General features: G+C 44.4%; 1 long non-coding RNA gene across 2 annotated transcripts; it reads right to left on the bottom strand.

Moving 5' to 3' along the window:
- Positions 1-7,595: 7,595 nt before the first annotated feature.
- Positions 7,596-19,855, bottom strand: LOC147239887 (uncharacterized). 2 transcript variants are annotated; one of them, XR_015111516.1, is made up of 6 exons: positions 19,789-19,855; positions 14,547-14,755; positions 11,272-11,507; positions 10,689-10,880; positions 9,951-10,040; positions 7,596-9,101 (listed from the first exon to the last, which is right to left on the bottom strand). It is a non-coding gene; the product is annotated as an uncharacterized LOC147239887 (long non-coding RNA). The 2 variants fall into 2 exon arrangements; XR_015111515.1 differs by having other exon boundaries at positions 9,951-10,880.
- Positions 19,856-21,684: the final 1,829 nt, after the last annotated feature.

Here is a 21,684-nt window from a genome sequence, read left to right as displayed (position 1 = left end):
AGAGCCATTTTACAATGTCTTACTTCTTGTTATTTTATTTTATTTATTTATTTGCTCTTATTGAAATATTCTGTATGCAGAATTTTGATCAAGAATCATCTGGCAGTTGGTTGGCATACGTTTCCGGGCTTCCACATATTTTCTCAAAAGGAGAAAATGAAGGGGAAATACACTTCTGTATCTGGAGCCGTTCAAAAATCATCCCTGTTGAGCTTGATAGTGAAAACCTAATTTGGATGAAATTGTTTTTCCTTGTGTGTCCGTGTGTATAAAGTGTCATAACCTACAAAGACATAAGGAAAAACACAGCAGCATCAGTGACATGTGCATGTGAGTGTACAGTATTAGGGTGGGTGTGTGCGTGTGGGTGTGTGTTTATGAAAACTGGCAATCTTAATCTAGGTATTCCCACCAGAACCTTCATGGTTAATAATGTGTCAGTGATGATTGATGATTAGCTAAAGAGACGAGCGGACCGCGTGCGTGTGTGTGCGTGTGTTTGTGTTCTTCAGCTACTTTGTGAGCGAGCATATGTTTACTTCTGCATACCATATGGTTGTGTTTATCCTAATTTCCTTTTTTGCCCTCTCTCTCCCACCTCCCCTCAACTTAAGCTCCCCTCGCCCACCTACTCCAACTGTATGTACTGTATATACTTCATGTCTGCCTACGCACTTGGTGCCTGGAGATGAAAAGAAATTAATAATAAGGGAGATGGAGTACATACACAGAGTGCTAATCATAGTAAAGTGTAATATCTCACTGCATTCACTTCCACATGGATGTTATAGACAGTAAAGAAGTCATTTCCTGTGCCGTAATTTGAAGCTCACGTTCAGGGATGCTCGCAGCGTCGATGCTAACCTTTCCAGGAGATACCATGGTTGTTTTGAATGAACAGTCTGGCTTTGTCAAACCGAACAAAATTAACATCCAACGAAGTTGATCGGCCAAAACCATGGTGGAAGCTGGTAATTTATCTTGTTACCTTGCAAAAAGAAAACATTTTCTTGAAATTAACTCTTAAACTAATAACTAACTAAAAAAAAACAACAACTATTAACTCTGAAACACATTGCTTGGTATAACCCATGTCCCTTTTGCCCAGGCACATATTCAGCAACCTAGCAACACTTTAATTTGAGCTAAAGACAAACTAACAACAACACAGTAGTGCCAAGCACAGCCAGCTAGCGCTAGCCTGCGCTACCTCAAGACTGTGTTAAAGTTGGTATTCAGGTCAAATGAAAGTGTTTTTGGATTGTTAACGCTTGACTGGATAAATTAGATGATCATTGTTCCAGGTGATTTGCCTAAGAGTTTGTAAATGTATGTTTTATGGAAGTTTTGCTGATGTTATTTTGCCGTAGCAGTCGTTAGCCCTAAACTGCCATTAGCGTCAAGCTAACCTTGCTGACTCTTTCTTCATTTCATCGATTCCCAAAGTAACACAAGAGGGGGGCATTTACGTGAGCTCCAGACACCCATTTGTGAGTATTTGAGAGGCAAAATATACCTCTTGGGGGAGATTTTGCTGTAATTTATGTTGTTTCCTCAAGTTACCTAGAGACAAGGCATCAAGTTACTTGTTATACAGATAAATAGAAAAGTAGCATCAAACTGTTTTGTTCTTTTAAATCATGCTCGCTATTCTCTTTCCTAAAATACTGTGCACAGTATCCTCAAGCAAACAACAACGTGCACTTTTTGCCAGTTTGCCCTGAGCAAATAAAAGCGCTCTTCTGACAACAAGTGACTGAGTGAATAAGAATACTACAAATACGGATAACAGTCGTTTGGTTTGGCACAGTGCTTGGAGTGGTATCATCAAGTGCAGTTTCCAGTGCAAACATTCAATTCTCACACTGGCAAAGTGACCTTGGACTGTCTGTGTATTTGTGGATGGCAGCGTTTGTGTATGAGTAGTTAATTTGTATTCCGTGTATTTCCTAGGAGGAGGGCGGGGGATAATGAGAGGTGACGTACTGTTGATCTAATATGTGCGTGTGCGGCCAACGTTACTGGCTACACTTACATGTAAATAATGTCTCATTACATTGCAGTGTGTGAAAGCATTACTGCCACCAGAGATGAGAATAATATTTTCTCAAACTAATAAGGTTCTGTGAGAACAATTACAGCTCCGCAACATGTAGAACCGTGAGATGAATCCCGCAATAAGCCACATGCTTCACGTCCGGCCTCATTAAAACACTGCGCTCGCGTTCGATGCATCACATGCTGCCGTACTACTGTTTCTGATTTGAATACATTCTCTTTGCTGTTGTGTTAAATTTCACACTGAATAAAGTTATTGATCTTCCATGAACATTCCAATCATGCTACCTGCATTCTCATGCAATCTAACGAGCTAGCAGGGCTGTAAGAAGTTACTTCCTTGGCTCCTGGCCATCAACAAAGTGAGCACTTCCAAACCTGTCGGGGCAGCAGAACCCAGCCAACCTGGCTGGAAACCCCGATAGAAACTAAGACGTGCGGAACACACGGAGTCTGCACCGACATTTTCAGACTCTGCCGGGGTTCCTCTTTGATGCTCTGTTGTTTTTAGGCAGGAACCTGAACAATACTGGATGACATGCGTGAGTCTAGTGGGGAGTCAGGCGTGGTACCACGGATCAGTGTTAGCGCTGGGTGGGCCGCCCCTTCTCACAGCACCAGTTCTTTCAGGTCAATACACGCAAAGGGATTGAACCTTTCGGACCTTACAAACTATGTGACTTTTTCTAGTCTGATGTCAGTTTCTCTAATCATGACCAAATACAAATTCTAACACGGTGAATCTGCATCCCACTTTTATGAGGGTATGAAGTTCAATATCTTACAAAGAGGGGCCGTGCGGTGATGCAGTGGTTAGCACTGCCGCCTCACAGCAAGAAGGTTCTGGGTTCGAGCCCCGCCTCTCGCCCAAAGGCAATTGGCTCCAGCCCCCCCCCCCCCCCCGCGATCCTCAACAGGATAAGCAGCAGCAGAAAATGGATGGATCTTATAGAGAAATGTGACTGACGACAAAGAGTTGCTGTTGTTTTTGAGGTCCTGGTTTGAAAGAGAACTCTGCTCATGAGGGTTCAGAGTAGCCCACTTATCATGCATCCATCCTGGTTGTAGCCACACCAGACAGCTCTCTATAGCCTTACGGGGGGGTTTACAATTGGCCGTGAGGGCTCCAGCAGGTTTGATTTGAGAGGTTTTGTTTTCGGTTTGTTTTGTTGTTGTTTTTTTCTTTGACTGAAGCAAAGAAACTTTCAAGGCTGTGGCTTTGCAAGTTTATCCAAAAAGCATGAGACAAGAACCTGCATCAGAAACACAACCCCGGGTGAAACAATGAGGGTTTAGGTCGTGAAATTCTGAAATTCTGAGACGGAGGGCCTGACACAGCCAAAGCCTGGAGTCGGGCGCCCCCCTTACCCCTCTTACATCATTTAGAGTTATGATTTTGGACGCTTTTGTCATTCAGAGCAAACCAAATACATGACAGCAGCCTCCCCTGAGTCTTTTATTAGTTTCTGACTCTTGGAAAGCTGGAAAAAACTGTAAAATTCTGCCAGGATTACAGTTTCTGTTAAAAGTATCCTGAACCAAATAACATCCAGGATGTTGTGATTCTTTCACATCGATTCACTCCAAGTCCACTGCAAATTTTGGAAATTGGCTGGTTTAATCTTAGTCTTACAACTGTTGCCGCTTCAGCATCTTCAAAACTGCAATTTACAAACTTGTGTACAACCCGCAGAAGTGGTTTCTGAACAAATACGTCTCCGTGTCTCTTTCTTACTTCGTTTACGTTGATGTGAAGGTGTCACAACCAACAGGCGTCATTTATGAGCACGTATTTCTTTGTTTTATTCCTCTGAACCAGCGCCGACATTGAGGGCCAGCTGTTGCCTCATGTGATCAGGACCAAAGGTGGGGGGTGGGGGTGGGGGTGGGGGTGGGGGTTCTGAGACGCTGTTTCCTTGGCATAGAAATTATGAGGGGAGAAAAGATGGCTGTCGGTTCTCACCGGGCCAACACAATAGCTTAATCATGTCACACCTATTCATTCCATCCTCCCCTCCCAGATGCCCGCTGCAGCCGGCCAAAGTCTAAAGACCATTTTTTATCTTCCGGCTTTTTCTCTCTCTTCTTGTCCTCTTTCTCCACCTGTGTCGTTCTTTGTCCTTCACTCTCCTTCTACCTTGTTGTCCTTTCTGTTTACTACTTTATTGAACACCTCTCTGTCACTCCGTCCATCCGCTTCCGTCTTTCTTTTTCCCCTCTTGTCTGTCTAAACATGGTTTCCACCGAGACAAATGTAACCCCAAGGATGTGTGATATCTATTCTCCAGCCAAAATCAATCCTCCACCATGTAACAAAGATAGATCCTCTTTCAAATGAGAAGAGAGCTGGAGGGAGTCAACAAGGGGGGAGGAAGGGGAGGAGGAGGGGTGGCTGTTTCCCCACAAAATAAAACATCATTAATATTCTCTTCACAGTCATTGATTCAACTGATTCGTGATCCCTCATGTGACCATGAGCAAGAGAATTCCTGCTGAAAATTTGTCTCCTTTCCGTAGATTTTGCCATTTTTCCTGCTCTCAGTGTTACTGAAACATGTTTCCCTGAGTAAGAATCAACCAGTACATAAAAATTGCTACTTAAAAAGTTCAAAACGTCAGTATCGGACATATCACTGAAATATATACAGATAGTTTCAATTTTTTTTGTGATAAACTTGAGAAAAACCTTTGGAGTGGCGGGATAAACCGTGAGCGGAAAAACAGTTTCCACTTTGAAAAGATGATTGTCGTTCCAATGAACTGATTCATTCCACATTCATGCGACGGCTGAACAGTGATGGTAAATAAACTAATTTTATAAACTGGTGATTAATCCTGAAAATAACCGGCATGCTTATCCATGTTGAAAACGATTTGGAGGCACGGCTGATTAAATACGGAGCAATTTCAGTTCAAAGTTTTATTTTTTTGTGAAAGGGCAGAATTTCAGCTCCTGAGGCATGCTGGGTAATACGGACTTAAGATGGCGGGGGTGTTTCGGTCTTTGCTTGTGTGATGAGGAGACTTTCACGTTCTTCCCACAGCTTCATCAGCTCGTCCTCTTTTCCGGTTGCCGGAAACCTCACCGCAAAACCTCTTCCGCTCTGTCCTCCTCCTCCTCCTTTGTGTCAGAGCCAAAGAAAAAAGACCTCACTTAGTCATATAGTCGCCGATGTTTTTGTTTTTAGAGTATTTATGGCCTGAATTCTGTAAGCCCCCACCTACACTAGGGGATCATTTGGGAGGATAATCTGTTCACATCAGCCTCAAACTCATATCGGCAACGTCCCAGCAAACCACCGATTAGTTGCGTGTAGCTGCCAATAAAGCAAAGGTGCGCTGGGGATGGTTCCACTGTCACGCAGTCACTTCATTGCATCAGTCAAATGAACACAGTGTAGCCTGCATTCAATAAACATGAATGTCAAAGTGGTGGAGTGAGAACAGAGAGTTCAACTGAGTGTGTGTGTGTGTGTGTGTGTGTGTGTGTGTGTGTGTGTGTGTGTGTGTGTGTGTGTGTGTGTGTGTGTCTGTGTGTGTGTGTGTGTGTGTCTGTGTGCAATTCTCTCTGCTGTGACAGTAATTCTGAGTGATTGTATTGATTGAACCTGATGGAGGATGAGATATCAACCAGAAGGACACTTGTCTCTCTCTGTCTTTGGCCTCCTCTCTCTCTCTCTCTCTCTCTCACACACACACACACACACACACACACACACACACACACTCAGAAATATGAGTTGAGGGGCCGCATCACTGGACAGAAATAGAAAGTAATCACACAGTTAAGTGATTAGATGACAATTTTCAGTCTTCAGTCTATGAACCTTTTTAACGCGTCCTTGTAAAGTCTGCAGCATTTTCACGAGTGTAAAGGGAATTGAGTGGTGGCTCACTCCATCACGGCCCGCCACGGCATCATCGCTCCTCATTCCCCGGATTCTGCTCCGCAGCGAATGCGGTCCGTTTTACGTCAAAATGGCATCGTTTGGAAACCTTTCCGTCAAGGATGATCTTCAGATACGCATGGTTTATGGTTTGAGGAGGGAATAAAAATGAACTAGAAAGCAGTCAGAGATCAGATACCTCTGCTGAAGTGAACGTTCAGCCCACAGCAACGCCTCTGATGTGCAGATCGCTTCCTGTGTCTGAGGGAGGTTGTTTGCTGTTTGTCACATGAAGACAACGCACTGGAATATGTGCGTCTCCAACAACTGGTTTGGAGCAAATAAGCTCGGCTGTGCGGTTTCTATTTTACTCCAAGAGGACTACAGCAGTAGGAGTACCAGTGAAAGGGGCCGTGTTTGGCATCCGCAACTATGTACCAGCGAAAAACAAGTAAGGTGTCCAGGAATCACAAGCTGAAATTGTTCTTTGGTGCCAGCGAGTGTCTGCCACGTTGTGTTCTGTCTGGGAGATGAAGGCAAAGTTGGGAAATAACCTGAAAGATGCCAGCAGCAAAAACAGCTGGTGTGAATGTTTGCAAGCAGCTGCCGTCGACAGTCTGAGGTCACATCTGATCATGCAGGAGTTCCTGAAATATCTGCTTTTAAAACTGGTGAATAAAAAAAAAAAAAAAAGCGTGTGTAGGCCGGTGCGTTAGTGTTTCTGGATTCAAGTGTTCAGAATCTGTTAACCTCCAGTGTTTGCAGTGAAGCATGATGTCTGAACAAGTCGCTGTCCAGTAAAACCACATTCCTGGAGTGCTGTGAGATCGGCTCAGGCTGGCTCAGACCACACAGGTACAATCCTCTCATTATTCTCTAATGGCTCTTTAATTGGTCTTTTAATAGAACCCCCCCCCCCTTTTTTTTGAGCATCTAATTGGTGTTTCTCAGCATAGCCAGCGGTCCCATCCGCCTGCCAGGGAAAGCAGGGGTCCTCAGGGCGCTCTCAGGTGTCTGAGCTGATTGCCTGCCTGCTTGTTTGCTCTCAATCTGTCAGTGCTGCAGCCATGCTGGCGAAAAAAGACGTGAAATTGCAGGCGGGTGTTTATGTGTGTGTTCCTGGTGAAGGCATCAGCATGGAAAGCCATTCTTCAGGCGGCGCCACGACAGGAGCCATCTGCCATCCAAAGCAGGGAATGGTGGGAGCAACTCAGACTGGCACAAACAAAGCTCAGCTCAACTCTTCACCTTCCCTTAATAAGCTTTTCCTTCGCTTAGTCATCCTCCTCTGCATTCATCCAGTTCTTACTCTCCAGTGCTACCCTGAACCCCCCCCCCCCCACACACACACACACACACACACACATCCAACACCCTCAATTCTCATTTCCATGTTCCTGTCAGAAAGGCAAACGATCTGGTTCTCTTGTCCTCACTGCAATCTACCCACCTTTTATCTATCTCACTTTTAACTGAGATCTATTTTTGAGTCATGAAATTATTCAAGTTATATTCTTACTTTGCATTAAATCCCCCCTTATATCCGTCAGTTACTCCCTTTATCCCACCCACTCCCTCTCCGAAGCAGATGGAGGATTAACAGTATTCCTATTGATTTACCTCACTGCAGTGGGTTTTGTGGAACTGCAAACCCACCTACTATTATATTACACCTGCAGATATTAACTGAATTCACTGGATCTTCCACCTCGGCGGGGAATTTGGCGCAAATTAACGGAGACTGAAGGGTCAAATGTCAGACAAGAGGGTGACAGCAGAATTTTGAAAAGCTCTCTGAAAGGTGAGCTGCAGCCAAAGTGTGTTAAAGGGTAATTTGTGCGTGTTGCTCCATTGATATGCCCCAGTTGGCCAGAAAGCAAATGGAAAAACTCCATAAAAATGACACAAGAAGAAACAGGTGGGAGAACATGAGAAACTGTAGATGATTAACAAACAAGACGCAGGTGATTCACCTGAAAAGATTCCAATACAGGAAGAACAGCATACACTGGAAAGGGATTTACAAAACAAAACAAAAAAAATCACAATAAATTAAAAGAAATAAAAAAGGATCTGGGGAAAGAATCCAAGAAAGAAACTATACACATCAAAGAGAAAAAAAGAGCACTGCAGAGATCAAAGAGCTGTCCGAAACTGGAAGTTTTGGACACCAACTCAACAACGTCCCTTTAAATAAAGAACCAAGAGAAAAACAAATTTCCTGATTGAGCAATGCATGTCAATGGGCAGGACAAGGAAGAGACTGTTTATTCAAAACAACAATGGCAACTTCTGAAGAGGTTAGCTTAGATGCTACTAGCATCCTGTAGGTATTAGCTGAGCTGGAGAGAGTGTTCCTCTGTCTCTGCCTTGCTCTTCTTCCGACTGGCTTCAGCTTCTATGTCCTTTCTTGGATCCAATTGGTTGAAGTTGACTTGTGGTAGTGAAGGTCCAAAGAGTTACTGTGGGGGACTTATAGGATGGTTAACTGCCAGTTTATCACTTTGGGAAAATACTCTTATAATGTGCCGACACTGTTCAGGCCTGTTTAAGTTGAAGCAAAAAAACCAAAAACATTTAGTTGGGTTCGGTCTGTCAGGAGGGCTGCTATTTTACCGAGATTTAAGGTGAAACAACATATTTTGACAGCAGCACAGAGGCTGATGGAGAGAGCGAGCGGGAGGGAGAGGCGCTATTGACACAACTGGAGCGAGGAGCGGGCGCTGGGCGCCACTGTTTACAGACCGCTTGCTATCTCTCATCAGTGCGGATGCTGGTATCGGTGTCTTTCTTGGTGCGGACGCTGGTTTATCCCAGCCTGCTTTGTCTATGCTCACCCATGCTGATAACAAATGTTTTTCCATGAGCTTAGTTTGTTGCAAGTGAGCTGGTTCAACCTTTACAGAACCTGCTGACAGCAGCCGCAGGGGCCAAAGTACACATGATAGACACACCGTGTTGCTTTTAGAGGGACTCTCCACCTGGGAACCCTGCAGGGAGTTTTCCCTGACTCCACTTGCTTTATTTAGCAGCTGTGACATTAGGAATGTGCCGTCGAACGCTGTCGGGTCTGGTTTTAGGAAAGCGGGGAAGCTGTCCAGTAATTACGAAGCTGTTGTAGGAGCCGGGTGTGGAACGGGGGCTGCCGGCATGATGCTGCAAAATGAAGGGGAACAGTTTTTAAAACGGAGTGTCAGTGTTGGCAGAGAAATACCTGGCATTCCACAATATTCACCACAAAGGAAATTTGTTGAGATACTGGCACAAAATGACAAACAAATGAATAGCTTAAGCATTTTGTTTGTCCCTCAAAGAAAAGATTTTCGCCAACGTCATTGCTAACATGCATTTCTGGGAGGTTTTGGTGGTCAAAGGTCAAGGTCGCCGTTACAGGCAGAGACGTGCAGTAGTTCATGTTTGAAATTAGTGACAGATCTTCGCTGTGCACAGTAGAAGAGGTCAAAGAAGTAATCTCAGTGGTCAAAAGTGACCGCAACAAATGCATTCTGAACCATCAGTCTGGACTTCACTTGATGAGAAACATGCCAGTGCCACTAAAGCTCCATAGCAAGAAATGATGAAGGCGAACGACATGGCGTCTCCGAAGGGTCAAAGGTCAACCTCAGTCAGACATCACTGTGTTTCTCCTGTCTATATTTCTCTGTTTCTCTGGTGATCTCTCAAAGTCTGAGCTACACACAGTTTATTATGAGTCTACATGAATGTAAGCTGCTGCTGGACTGATTGGTGCAGACGCGGCGACGCATTAATTCCGGCGTTACTCCAACTGTGGGTATCAGAGAGGGTAAATCACGACAAGGCTCCACCCTCAGCGCCAGCACTCTCCATTGTTATGCCATTACTGTTGGGAGTGCTGATGATACGGGGGAATTAAAGGGTGTCTTGTCTATCAGGAAGGTAAAAGCTGCTTCACTGGAGATTCAGGCATTAGCCATTCTGTAATTGTCATGAGCATCATTATGCCCCTTCCTTCCCTCTCCTCACCCTCCCCGCTCTTCCTCTCTCCCATTGGCCAAGTGTAATCTTCGGCGTGATCAATCATGCTACGCTGCCCGAGGCTCCGAACGGTAATACCTGCAATGACGGAAATGATTAATATCCTCGGCTTGCTCATTATATCAACACAGATGCATCGCACAGGCTCAAACGTTTGTTCCATCACAAAAATTGATTTCGATTTGATATTCAAAGACTTATTTCTGTGTCAAAGTCGACGGTGCAAAATAAAACATCGGCATGATTACTGCAATAAATCACGGCAGTTTGATACTATACATTAATACTCCGAGTATTATCTTCTGTCTGAGGAGGATCCTGCTCCGTAAATAAAGACATTCTTCAAATATTCAAAAAATCATTTAGAATGTAGAGGCTTACAGATAATTTGTTGTCTTCTGTCTTCAGTTCATGTTTAGTTATTTTTAGGGTTTTAAAAAAAAAAAAAAAAGAGTGATGTGCCACAGAGGGAAAAAAGGTATCAAAGAAAAGTGTGAACTTCAAAATAACTTTGAGGTTTTGTGGCGTGAAAGTGCTGTCTAACATCAGGAACAATGGGAATGTTTAAAAAAAAAAAAAAACCCCAACAACCTTTCAACAGAAGACGAACCCAAAGAGCTCATCTGAGACACGTTCAAATCTCTAAAAACAGCAAATAATTCATGGAAAGTGAGATCATTTTCCTTTCTTAAGCATATGCTGCCTGCATAATATTCATGTCCGTACGGAGAGTTTCATGCCCTCGGGTGGAGTAAAGGCCACACGCAGGATCCTGGAAGATGTCGAGTGGGCACAGTGGCAGCTTGTGAGCATCAACAGACTCCAGCGGTGGCGGTGGCGGCGGCGGCGGCTCCAGTGCGATTGTTCAATTGTCCCTTCACAACTCTGCAAAAAAACAAAAAAAGCTGCCCCGCTGCACTGGGAGGGGACAACGTAAAATGTATCTGGAGGTGGAAAAAGTATTCAGAATATAAAGGACAAGAAAGCAGCTCAACCTTTCTAGGGCTCATTTAAAAAAAACAAACAAATTATATATTGGCTCATTTATTTGAATCACTCCATTTCTAGTCTAATAAACCAGTCGAAATGTAACATTGGGGGTTCTTTGAGGTCGGAACTTACAATTGATTATTTTAGTAAGATCTGAACATGTACTTTCCATCATATTTTCATATCAACACTCGACTACAAGTATTTCCCCTGGCAAAATCTCAACAATGTAGGGCGCCAGCAGGACACCCAAGGGCCATGGATACCCGTAGGCCTCGGGGCAGGAGTGGAGCCCATCCACCCATCCATTTTTTTATACCTCTTATCCGTTAAGGTCACGGTGGGGGTGGGGGGTGGTAGAACCTATCCCAGCTGACATTAGGTGGAGGGGTTCACCCTGGACATGTCCCCAGTCCATCACAGGGCCATCAGGAGCAGGTAGGGGTTCAGTATCTTGCTCAAGGACACCTGGACATGGTCACCTGGGGAAGTGAGGATCGAACAAGCAACCCTCCGGTTGCTAGACGCCACACTACCTCCGAGCCATGCCGCCATCTAGTGGAGAAGTCTGATTTAGTTTTCTGTCTGCCAGGAGCAAAAATGTCAAGATGGATGCTGTCGTCTGGTTTTGATGGACAAACTGTAACTATAATTGCAATCCTCTTGACTTTGTTTGTTCTGAGCCAAAGTGTTAAAAAAAAAAAAGAATAGAAAAAAAACCCTCTCCTGAAGGCCCCCGGTGCGTACGCCACTACCCCACAACCTTACTCTACTTAGCTCTGTCACTTTGATCAACACCTCATCTCACGCTGTCAAACTCCGACCTTCAGCGCGCGTCTGATGAGGCCGTTCGGCTGATTGATGTTTGGGAAACATCTGTATGGTTGAGGGGCTGTGTAATGGAGGCAGCAGAGGGGCTGGAGTTAACAGGCTGGAGACTTATTTCTTCTTCACCCCTATTAGGGCGCTGACAGCCGCAGGTCATCAATGTGAGTAAATGTGTGCGCACACAGAAAAAGATGCAGACACACTTACAGACACAGAAAAAAAAACTTCTTTAGAAGTAAACGTTAGGTTTTTCATGTTCGTCTCAGCGTCACATGCAAGGGAAGCACCCACGTATTTGTGCTATGTTTAAAAAAACAAATCCCTTCAGCCTAAATTGGCGATAAGCATTTGCCTTTTGGACAAACTGTCATCGACCTGCTTCACCGTGTTGATGGAAACATCAGGAATCAATAACAACTCCCTAATTTTTGCAAATGTTGGTGGGGTTTTTGTTTTTCTTTTCTTTTCTGCCGAAAAAAGCGAACGCACGTCATGGGAAATTGGAAAACGACTGTTCTTTCAGGTAAGCGCCGACGTCGCGAAACCTTTAGCGAAACCGATCAGTTGTTCGTCATCCTCAAAAATATTTCCAAATTTTATCCTCACGTCCGGGAAGCGTGCAATTTGGCCGAGACAACCTCGCATAAAAGTACAACTCCCGGTCCCTGATCAGTATGGCCCAGGACCTCTACCTCCTCTTCTCTGTCTCCCAGGCACATGTCTATACCAACCATCTTTTGACCAAAAAAAACAAAACAAAACACATTGCGCAGCCCATTTTATTCCCTAAAATCAGTTGATGGAAGTCTGCCTCATTTACATTTCAGTTTTGCTGAGCAACGTTTGCGAAAAATGTGCTGGGAAATAAAAATAGAAACACCTCAAGTGCCACTTTTTTGGGCCAATCAGAGTGAAGGCAAGGCCAATCATCGTATCCTACATGTGCTACGGGACGAGCTCTCTGACAAACCCATGGCACTCGCCTAGAAAATGTCAGCCCGTACTTCATCCAGAGCGGGCGCTCTGCTGCCGTATGGGCCGATATTATTACTTCAGCGGATTTCCCTGCAAGCACATTGTGCCTCTCCGCGCTCTCATGCACTAAAAGCGAGGCGTTTTCAGAAGAACGTCTTGCCCTGTGGGACTAAGTCATCCAAAGAAAGGCCAAGTGGAGGGCAGCTGGATTTAGATCCTTGAAAGGGCTTCACCTCTCATCCCAGAGCTTTCTGGGTAAGATACACGGAAATAGCGGCCGGCATTTTGTCTCCATATACATCTTCACATCTAGATGGTTGCAGTCAGCCATCAATCAACTAGATGGTCAGCATGACAGGGCGCATGATGAAGGGAGGAGGACGTAATATATGTTCCATCATTCCACCTCCTCCCATCAAGGCCCTTATACTGTCCCACTGACCCTTACACCGTCCAACAAGGTCCCGATGAGCTCACTCACCTCCCATCGCTGTCCAAATGATCACAACCCTCACCGCCCGCAAACCACGTCCCAAAGATAAACGCGAGAAGCTACAAAAGACTCTCCTGAAAGTCTCGCGTTTTGATTTCCTCCAACATCCTGGAGATCGACAGCAACAAACTGTTTTTCAAGCATCACCAGACTCTTCCTGCTCAACGTAGTTTTCAGAAGCAGCAGGCGGCTCGGCTCTGCAAACAAGCGCTGATAAGCCGCCTGCAGAGCACAATAAAGATGGCAAAGTTCTAGCAGCTACACGTTTGGCAAGTTGAAAGCAGAATAAATGAATGAAAGTGCAGCGCCTTTTCTAGATGTTTTAAGTGGTTTGCATGCATTTGTCTTTGCTTCAGCTCTCTCAGAGGGGTGCTGCGTTTCTCTCCCTATCAGGCCCGCAGAGCAGGGGGCCAGAGGCATGGGGTTTTTGGGTTGTCGGTTCCACCCGGTTCTTGTTAACAGGATATTTCAGGAACGCTTTGATGGAAAGTGTTCAGCTGAATCTTCCACTGGGACTCTCGGATGAAGGGGAAACATTTTGGTGGCGAAAGGTCAAGGTGGTATCACACGAAAGAGATAACTTAGGAGTGCCTTGAGGGGATTTCTTTGAGTGGGGTGCAAATATTCCCCTGGACTTAAGATGAAGGGATTTGATTTTGGTGGTCAAAGGTCAATATGACCGCACGAAACAGAAACAGTTCCTGGCCGTACGTTCACGTATGTAGCATGGCATGAAATGATGAGAGTTTATATTCAGAACTTTGATGTGACAACACGCTCAGAAAAACAAACATGGTTTTCTATATTTATAGAGAACTATTTCTCCTTTCCGTCAGCTTCACATGCAGTATTTAAAGCATCTTTAAACTGCAGCTGGGCTCACGAGCACAGCTAAACGACAGCAAGGTGCTAATTCTAGTGTAATATTATCCAGAAGACACGAGAAACGAGATAATTTCTTTGTCCCAGATGCCCATATAAGCAGTACAGCAACAACCACATGATCAACCTTGAACCTGTGAACCAGAAATAGATGCGACCGAGTGACGTGAGATAGTGAGAGTGCCTCCAACGGGAGGGAAAACCACGTCAGTAAGGCTGTATTTCATAGTTTTATCCTTGTGGTTCTGTCCTCCAGGATGCAGCAGCGTTGCTCTGAAACAGACTCCGCTTGCTGTGGTTTGTCCCATGTGTCTCCTACATTTATGATCATTTTCACCAGACATGTTGGGTTTGTTTTTTTGTCTTTTTTTTGCAGCACGTGTGTATGTGTGTGTGAGTGTTACATTCTGTTGTACCGGCATGTTTAGAGGCGGCGTGTGATCTTGAGGTTCGACGCTGACGTGCCAAAGGACGAGTAGTGATTTGCTGCACGTCTCCGTCCGTGTTCCACCCAGGACACAGGATCTTTGAGCACGTTTTGACTTCGGTGCTTCGGAGTCACACAGTGGTGCAGGAATGGAGTGATTTAGAAAAATGAGAGGATGTAGAGAATGAAAAGAAGTGTCTGCAAAGATGGAAAAGCGCGCAATATTAGCTACACTGGTGGACAGTCCTCCACTTTTGGACAAAAACCAAAATATCGTAACAACTGTTAATGAATCGCCATGAAATTGTGTGCAGATATTTGCAGACTTTGATCACCTCCAGACTTTTATTTCAGTCCCACCAGCAGATAAAGACTCTCTTTCGTATATATCAACTACTTTTTTTGCCAAAATGAAGTGGTTTACGAAGGCATAAAGCAGGAGACGACCTCACAAATAGCGGAGAATTAAAAGGAGGCTTTTGTTTTGTTTCTTAAAAAAAGGGATTTATGAGGGATGATCTCAGTGAGGTCACTCCAGAGCCCATCGAGCCCCGACTCCACAACGTCGATCCGTGGTTTTTAACCTTGATCCAGGAATTCTAATAGAATAAACTGGAGGGCTCGTTCCCCCGCCAAGGTAATAAGACGTCATCTCACCCAGATTAATTCAAAATTGAACCTTCTGACCCTCAACAACAAACCTCGACGAGTTCTATCATCCAGTGAACAACTTTGTGGATTCGCCTGCTGACGGACGGGAATCACAGCAACACTCTTGTCTTGTTTATTGTGTCCTCTTTTTTTTTTGGCAAATGAGAAGTTTGAATGTATATCAGCTTGAGTCTGTCGTCAGTCCCTCTTATCTTGGCATCACTTCCCTCTTGTGTCTTATTTCGCTCCACTTCCTGTCTCTGTGTGTTTCCCTCCGTTCGTCCGTCGCCGCCTGTCCCTTCTGTTCATCAGCACGTCTGCTCCCCGATCACCTCCTGCCCTCCTGTGTTACTTCCTGTTGTTCATCGTCCCAGCTTTGATTGCGTCTTCTCATCAGTAGAAACACTGAAAATTTGAATAAATACTAATACAAATAAAAAGGAGTCTTGGGGGGAGGTAGAAAGTGTTTGAATAATTGCAATCAAAATGCTACATTTGGATCGGAAGCTGATTGGTATTTTTGCAAATCTCGGTCGCTCTGTCCAGTTGGTCCGTTTTGTTTTGTGAGTTTTACATTGTGGTTTGTTTTCAATCCACCCAAGTTACTGAAAATCTGCAACACCAGCATGTAATACTTCTATGTTGGAGTGGGAATCAGATACTCACCGGAGTATTTATAGTATATTTGTGTATAAATTATTAGTTATATTAAGGAATATATTATATTCAGGAATGGAAAATCACCATTTATGGCCTTTTAAAAAGCTCCCATCAGTTGTCTGGCCTGTGGTGGGCACCAGGTTGGAGGTCATGTATCAGGACAGGAGTGTGTGTGTGTCTGTGTGTGTTGGGGGGGGGGGGGGGGGTGTGCTGCTACTGGAAATAAAAACAAAATGCTTATGTTTTCCCATCTGTTGAACAATGGGATAATATTAATGCGTCCTCAAATCTGTAAACATAATCTGCTCTGGGCCATAGTCTGCTAATTCTGTACAACAACCGGTCCCATGATACAGGAAACACTGGGGCCTGTAATCTGACTAAGAACGGGGACCAACTGCGGGTGAATTATCATAATTGACATTAGAATAAGGATTAATTGGTTCAAAACACCAGTGACTTTCTTAATGAAACGTTAGAATAGACGCTGAACAAGGTGGAACATCGCTCGGTGAATCATCAAGAACCGGAGGAATCTTATTTTCACTCCTCATTCAGTCCCCATCAAAAATGAAATTTTTTTTTCCGAATTTTTAACCCCTTAAACACGACAACCTACGGGCCCTCAGTCTTCACCTTACCTACCGAGAACAAGATACATTTTCTTTCCAAATTGAAGAAATTCAACATTTCAACAATTAAAAACAAGAATAAAAGGTCCCGCTGTGGTTTTTTTAAACTGAGGTTTCGCTCAAAGAAACGACTGTCTTTGAGTATAAAGTTGTAGATTTAAACGTAACAGTTGTTTGGAGAATAGCAAGGGAGGCCGAGAGGGTGCGGAGGAAGTTCGCGACGGGGATGGATGGTGTTTTATTCAGGCGGCGGGGGACAAAGTCCTCATCTGTTGACAGCCAGCAAACAGGACTGACACTCCATCGCCCCGCGTGACGCCGTGGTGGGAAGACAAGAGGAGAAAATGTGTGTGTGTGTGTGTGTCCTCCGGTGTTGCCTCAGAGCTGTTCTCTCTGGGCTCAGTCATTTTGTGTTTTGGAGGGAGGAATGAAGCAGGTTAACGCTGGAGCAGGAACGTATCGCTACGGTTACCTGGCGTCCACAGGTCCTCGAGACAAACCTGCTATTTTTTGGTTTGGCTTTTGTCTGTTCTACGTCAAATATGTCAGTTCAAATAAATAATCTTCCATCACCTGGCGAACACTCGCAAAACAACCTCAAAATGATGATAATCGTACGAGTGAGACCGTTGTCTTTCTGAGACGATACTTCTTCTGTGTAATGGTACTTTCTAAATTAGGAGTTAGAAAAGTTACGCAGTTTTTTTTTTGCAGTGTAAGGAGTGAAATTTTCGCTCACACTTCCTCATCAGGAGTGATCAGTTGCACCTGTGACCCTCAGCTGGTGTCAATCATGCAGGGTGGGAGGTTTTATAGGGAGGCGGTCCTTCCTCAGATGGGTTTGGGCCCCCGGGGGTGGGGGTCCACGCCTTCAGTTGGCCCGCTGGGTTTCCGCGTAGTTGTGCATCAGCTGCTTTTATCAGCCAGTGTCTTTCCAACTTCAGTCCCTTCTCCCTCAGGGACACTGAAATCCCTTTTCTTTGTGTGCGCCCAATACTTTAATTAATTCTTAAGTCAATTAGTTTGCTGGTTACATGGCGTTAAACCTTCTTTTTGATGTCGCTCTTCTAAGAACGCAAACGGCCCCGTGTCAGGCTTTTGTCTGCCTCTGTCCTGTACTCTCATTATTAGCTTCGGGGCCCTTTTTAAACAACGATTTAATTGCTCGCAGGTGTAATTAATAAAATTAATTACGGCCCTGTTCCATTTAGAAGAGACTCCAAATAATTTGATCACCTCCCTTTGTTTACCTGCGATGATGAGCCGCCAGGGCCTGTTTTACTCCGCTGCAATAAATATTGTGCAGGTGGGAGGTTTCGTAAAGCGTAACGGACTCGGAACAAACTTTCTTCCTCTTCTAATTCAGGTTAGTTGATTAAACTGCGTGTTCTCACACAGTGGAACATGTTGCATGCAAAACGCAAGAGATTTAAAAAAAAAAATTATGAATTTTGAAGCATACAATTCTCCTCTTGACTCGTTTGATTAAATTACGTTCAACGGCGGTTTCAGTCGTCCGTACGGCGTCGTAGCGCTGATGCGGTTCATTCCTTCAGGTGTGTTCAGAAATGCTTTAAAATGAGAGCAACCAGAAAAATCTGACTGAGCGGCTCGACTTCAAGTAGTGGTGTAATATTTACTGTATTTAGTACTTTACTGATATGTAGTTGTACCTCATCCTACACCGCCATTCTGTGACGACAAATCTCTGCTTGTTGAGCCGGTAGTTGAATGAATTACACCAAAGGCCTTGGTTTGTCTGTTTTTTTGCAACCCATTTTATTTCATTTATACCAAAGAGCACTGGGTTGTTTCCACTCCAGTAAAATGATCGTTTCCTAGTTTGCGGTGACTGCTTTGGTCACGTTCGTTTGACTGTGAAAGTACTTTTGAATCGCTGTTCGTCGCAGGATCGTGACGCATCTCCAAATTGATTCTTTTCCCGCTCCTGGTCCCTGCAGCGCCGCTCTGCTGCAGCTCATCCACACATCGCAAATGTGTTTGACCCTCCGCAGCATCCAACCTCCCGTGCTGCTCATCCACTCACTGCGAAAGCTTTTTTGTTTCCCCACTTTAGGTTCCATAAAAACTTACAGATGACTATTATTTTATGACGTGGTGGCATGATATTTACAGAAAAGAAGATCTTCAAATTTTATCTAGCATGTGATAGTCGAGTGAGCATGCATATCTCCTCAGGAATTAAAAAAAAAAGTTAATTCAGTTTCCTTTCATGCCTTTTTTTTTTTCATTATCAGTTTTTATGCTGCCAGTAACACTTCAAAAGAACTCTAACAAGGCATTTAAGAATGTGGGTTTTACACTCAATTATGAATAGATTTGGAGTGTTGAAAGCAGAATGTGCACCAAGTCAGTCTTGAAAGCAAGGAAGATCAGTGATGAGGAAACTTGTTGTTAAATTGAAGTGAAATTTGTGCAAATTGCGCTGCTAAAAATAAAATCGGGTGACTGGCAATAATCTTTTCTTAATATGCAAATTTACGCGTTCATTTGTTCATCACCAAGTAGTTCTTTGACAGCAACGGTGATAATTTAATAAGTCTGGTACAGCTGCTACAACCAGAGCAGGAGCAAGAGTAGCTCAAGTAAGCTGGGCGACACAGTGGGAGTAGAATTTCACCACTGACTGTAAAAAGGTCCATTTTTAGTGCCACATTAAGCTCCTTAAATGTTCCTCTCCCGTGTGTCTCGACACCCAAATTCAATAAAGCAGCCAAGGTCAGTTCTGTCCTCTCTGTGCTGAACTGTCACGCCACTGCAACACGTAGTCGCAACACATGCTCCCTCCGAACCTCTCACATTCGCCACACGCTCCACAGATGACACCAGTGAACACCGAACAAGGGCGAACTGCCCTTCCACTGGCAGAAAGAGATGTAACATTGAGTACAAACACGCTTTCGTCTTCATTAACATGGAAAAGTGGTGGTTGCAGCTCTCCCCTAAAGGTGTTGATTCCCACTCTCACAATCATTGTGCCACCTCTTAAATTTCACCCATCCATCCATCCATCCATTTTCTTCCTCTTATCCTGTTGTGGGTCGCAGGGGTGGAGCCTATCCCAGCAGCCTTCAGGCAAGAGGCGAGGTTCACCTGTCCATCGCAGGGCCAACACATTTAGACAGACAACCATTCACACTCACAGTCACGCCTACGGTCAGTTCAGAGTCTGGATTAACCTGGTCCCTCTTGATGTCTTTGGACTGTGGGAGGAAGCTGGAGTACCAGAGAGAACCCAGCAGGAACAGGGAGAACATGGAGACTCACCCAGAAAGACCCCATGCTCCAGCTGGGGCTCGAACCCGGAACCTTCTTAATGTGAGGGGACAGTGCTGACCACCATGGCAAAGGGAAACATAGAGGTTAAATACAGTGGGGAAACGAGACACAGGTGGCGCAATCAACACAGGTGAGACACATGAGGCAATCACAAGAAGGAGCACAGGAAGACAGGACACTACAAAATAAGACAGGAAGACAAGACATGGAACATGAGGCAGGGATCGAGACGATCACATTTTTTACCAAAAGGGTATTTAATTCATTCACCTCCAACTCATTCTCCCTCCATGACGAATCATTACACTTTTTCTTTCTTTTTCATTGTACACAAACAAAAACAGCTGCTAGCTTGCATGTTGACTCCGCTAGCTCAGTCTCTCAAATGTTCTTGGGTGTGTGTGTGTGTGTGTGTGTGTTATATTGCTTGAGTTGGAGTGTCAGGGCATGTCACTCCTAATCAAGCGCAAGTGTTAAATGTGTGACCCTCAGTCAAAATTTAAAAAAAACAAAAATCTACTGAGGCCAGACGCTAAGAGTTAGCTTATTCCCAGTTGTTTCACAACAGGTCAAGATTGTGAAAGTTGTCACGTGTATTTGGAGTTTAGAATCTTCTCATACACTGAGAACCAGGATTATCTCAGGAAATACACAAAGGGAACGCCATCTCTTGACACCCCGCTGCAAAGTGTTGGCACTGTAACGTGCTGGAATCTCTTGAAGGCAACACAGAAACTACAATAAACGTGATTCAACAACATCTTGCAGCCTGAAGCTTACATCAGTCCACATTTACAGGCAGCTTGGGGTGACTGTTGTTACCGACAAGCATCAGACTTTGCAACAGTTCTGTTTTTATAGAGCAGCATATCATAAGTTTTGCTAAACTTAAAATTTGTGCCTAAAATATAGACCCGGACCCAAACCGAGTCTGTATTGACAGAATTTCATTTTCAAAACATCCTTTTTTTGTTTTGTTTTGTTTTGTTTTGGCAGTGCATTTCATTTCAAGAAACAGTTGTCAGTGAATAACGCTAAAGTACAGTTTTCTACTGTTAAATAATTCACGTCTGAGGTCTCCTGCATTTTAAAAATCAGACGGTTTGAACTTAAATCAAGCCTTGATATTCCTGGGAGGTTTCACACCCAGTGACAGGCAGAATTGCACAGGGACAGCGAGGCTTCTGCCATCATGCTGTCATTACTCTACAGCCAGTCAATCGCGCAATCAACTGGCAAAAAAGAAAAAAAAAATCTCCAAGTGCCACTTGTAACTAGGTTGATTCAACAATGCAGGCATCCCTTCTCCTTCCTCGTTAACCTCTTTTCAGCACCACCACCCCCCCTCCCCGTCCCAGCGACGCGAGAGAATGTGAGCAGAGGAGGAGAGATGGGCGAGTGATGTTCCCATTACTGCTCCGTTCTTTTGAACCCTGGAGGGAACAAAAAAATACAGCGAGGGGAAGTGGTAATAAAGCACTATACATTTCTGGACCTATGAGAGGAGTCTATTAGTCTGGATCTGCCTAGAAGACATTAGAAAGAACGGGAACGGAACATTGCGACTCACAAACATTTTGTATTTAAGTACGACTGTGCATTGGATTTTTCATTTTTAGTGAATCTATTAGCATCGGTATGATCTCTCTCGCTCTCTCTTTCTCTCTCCTGCAGGTGAAACATTTATTGCCTTTTTCTCACATCTCTGATTTTGCATTCAGACATGAGCAAGACAGATGAAAGGCGACTTGAAGGACGGCGACATGAGAGGAACTGTCAAATCCTCTGACTGGCTTGACACTGATTGTCTCTTTAGGGGCCACATATACCGGTGTTAACTGAGCATGGATTGCCTTTCATGAAACAGGATATGGAGGGAAGGTA

This window comes from Aulostomus chinensis, chromosome 23 (genome assembly GCF_037954235.1).
Source record: "Aulostomus chinensis isolate RoL2024-O1b breed Wild chromosome 23, RoL_Achi_v1.0, whole genome shotgun sequence".
In the NCBI taxonomy this organism is placed as follows: domain Eukaryota; kingdom Metazoa; phylum Chordata; class Actinopteri; order Syngnathiformes; family Aulostomidae; genus Aulostomus; species Aulostomus chinensis.
This window is presented reverse-complemented; position numbering and strand designations above follow the sequence as displayed.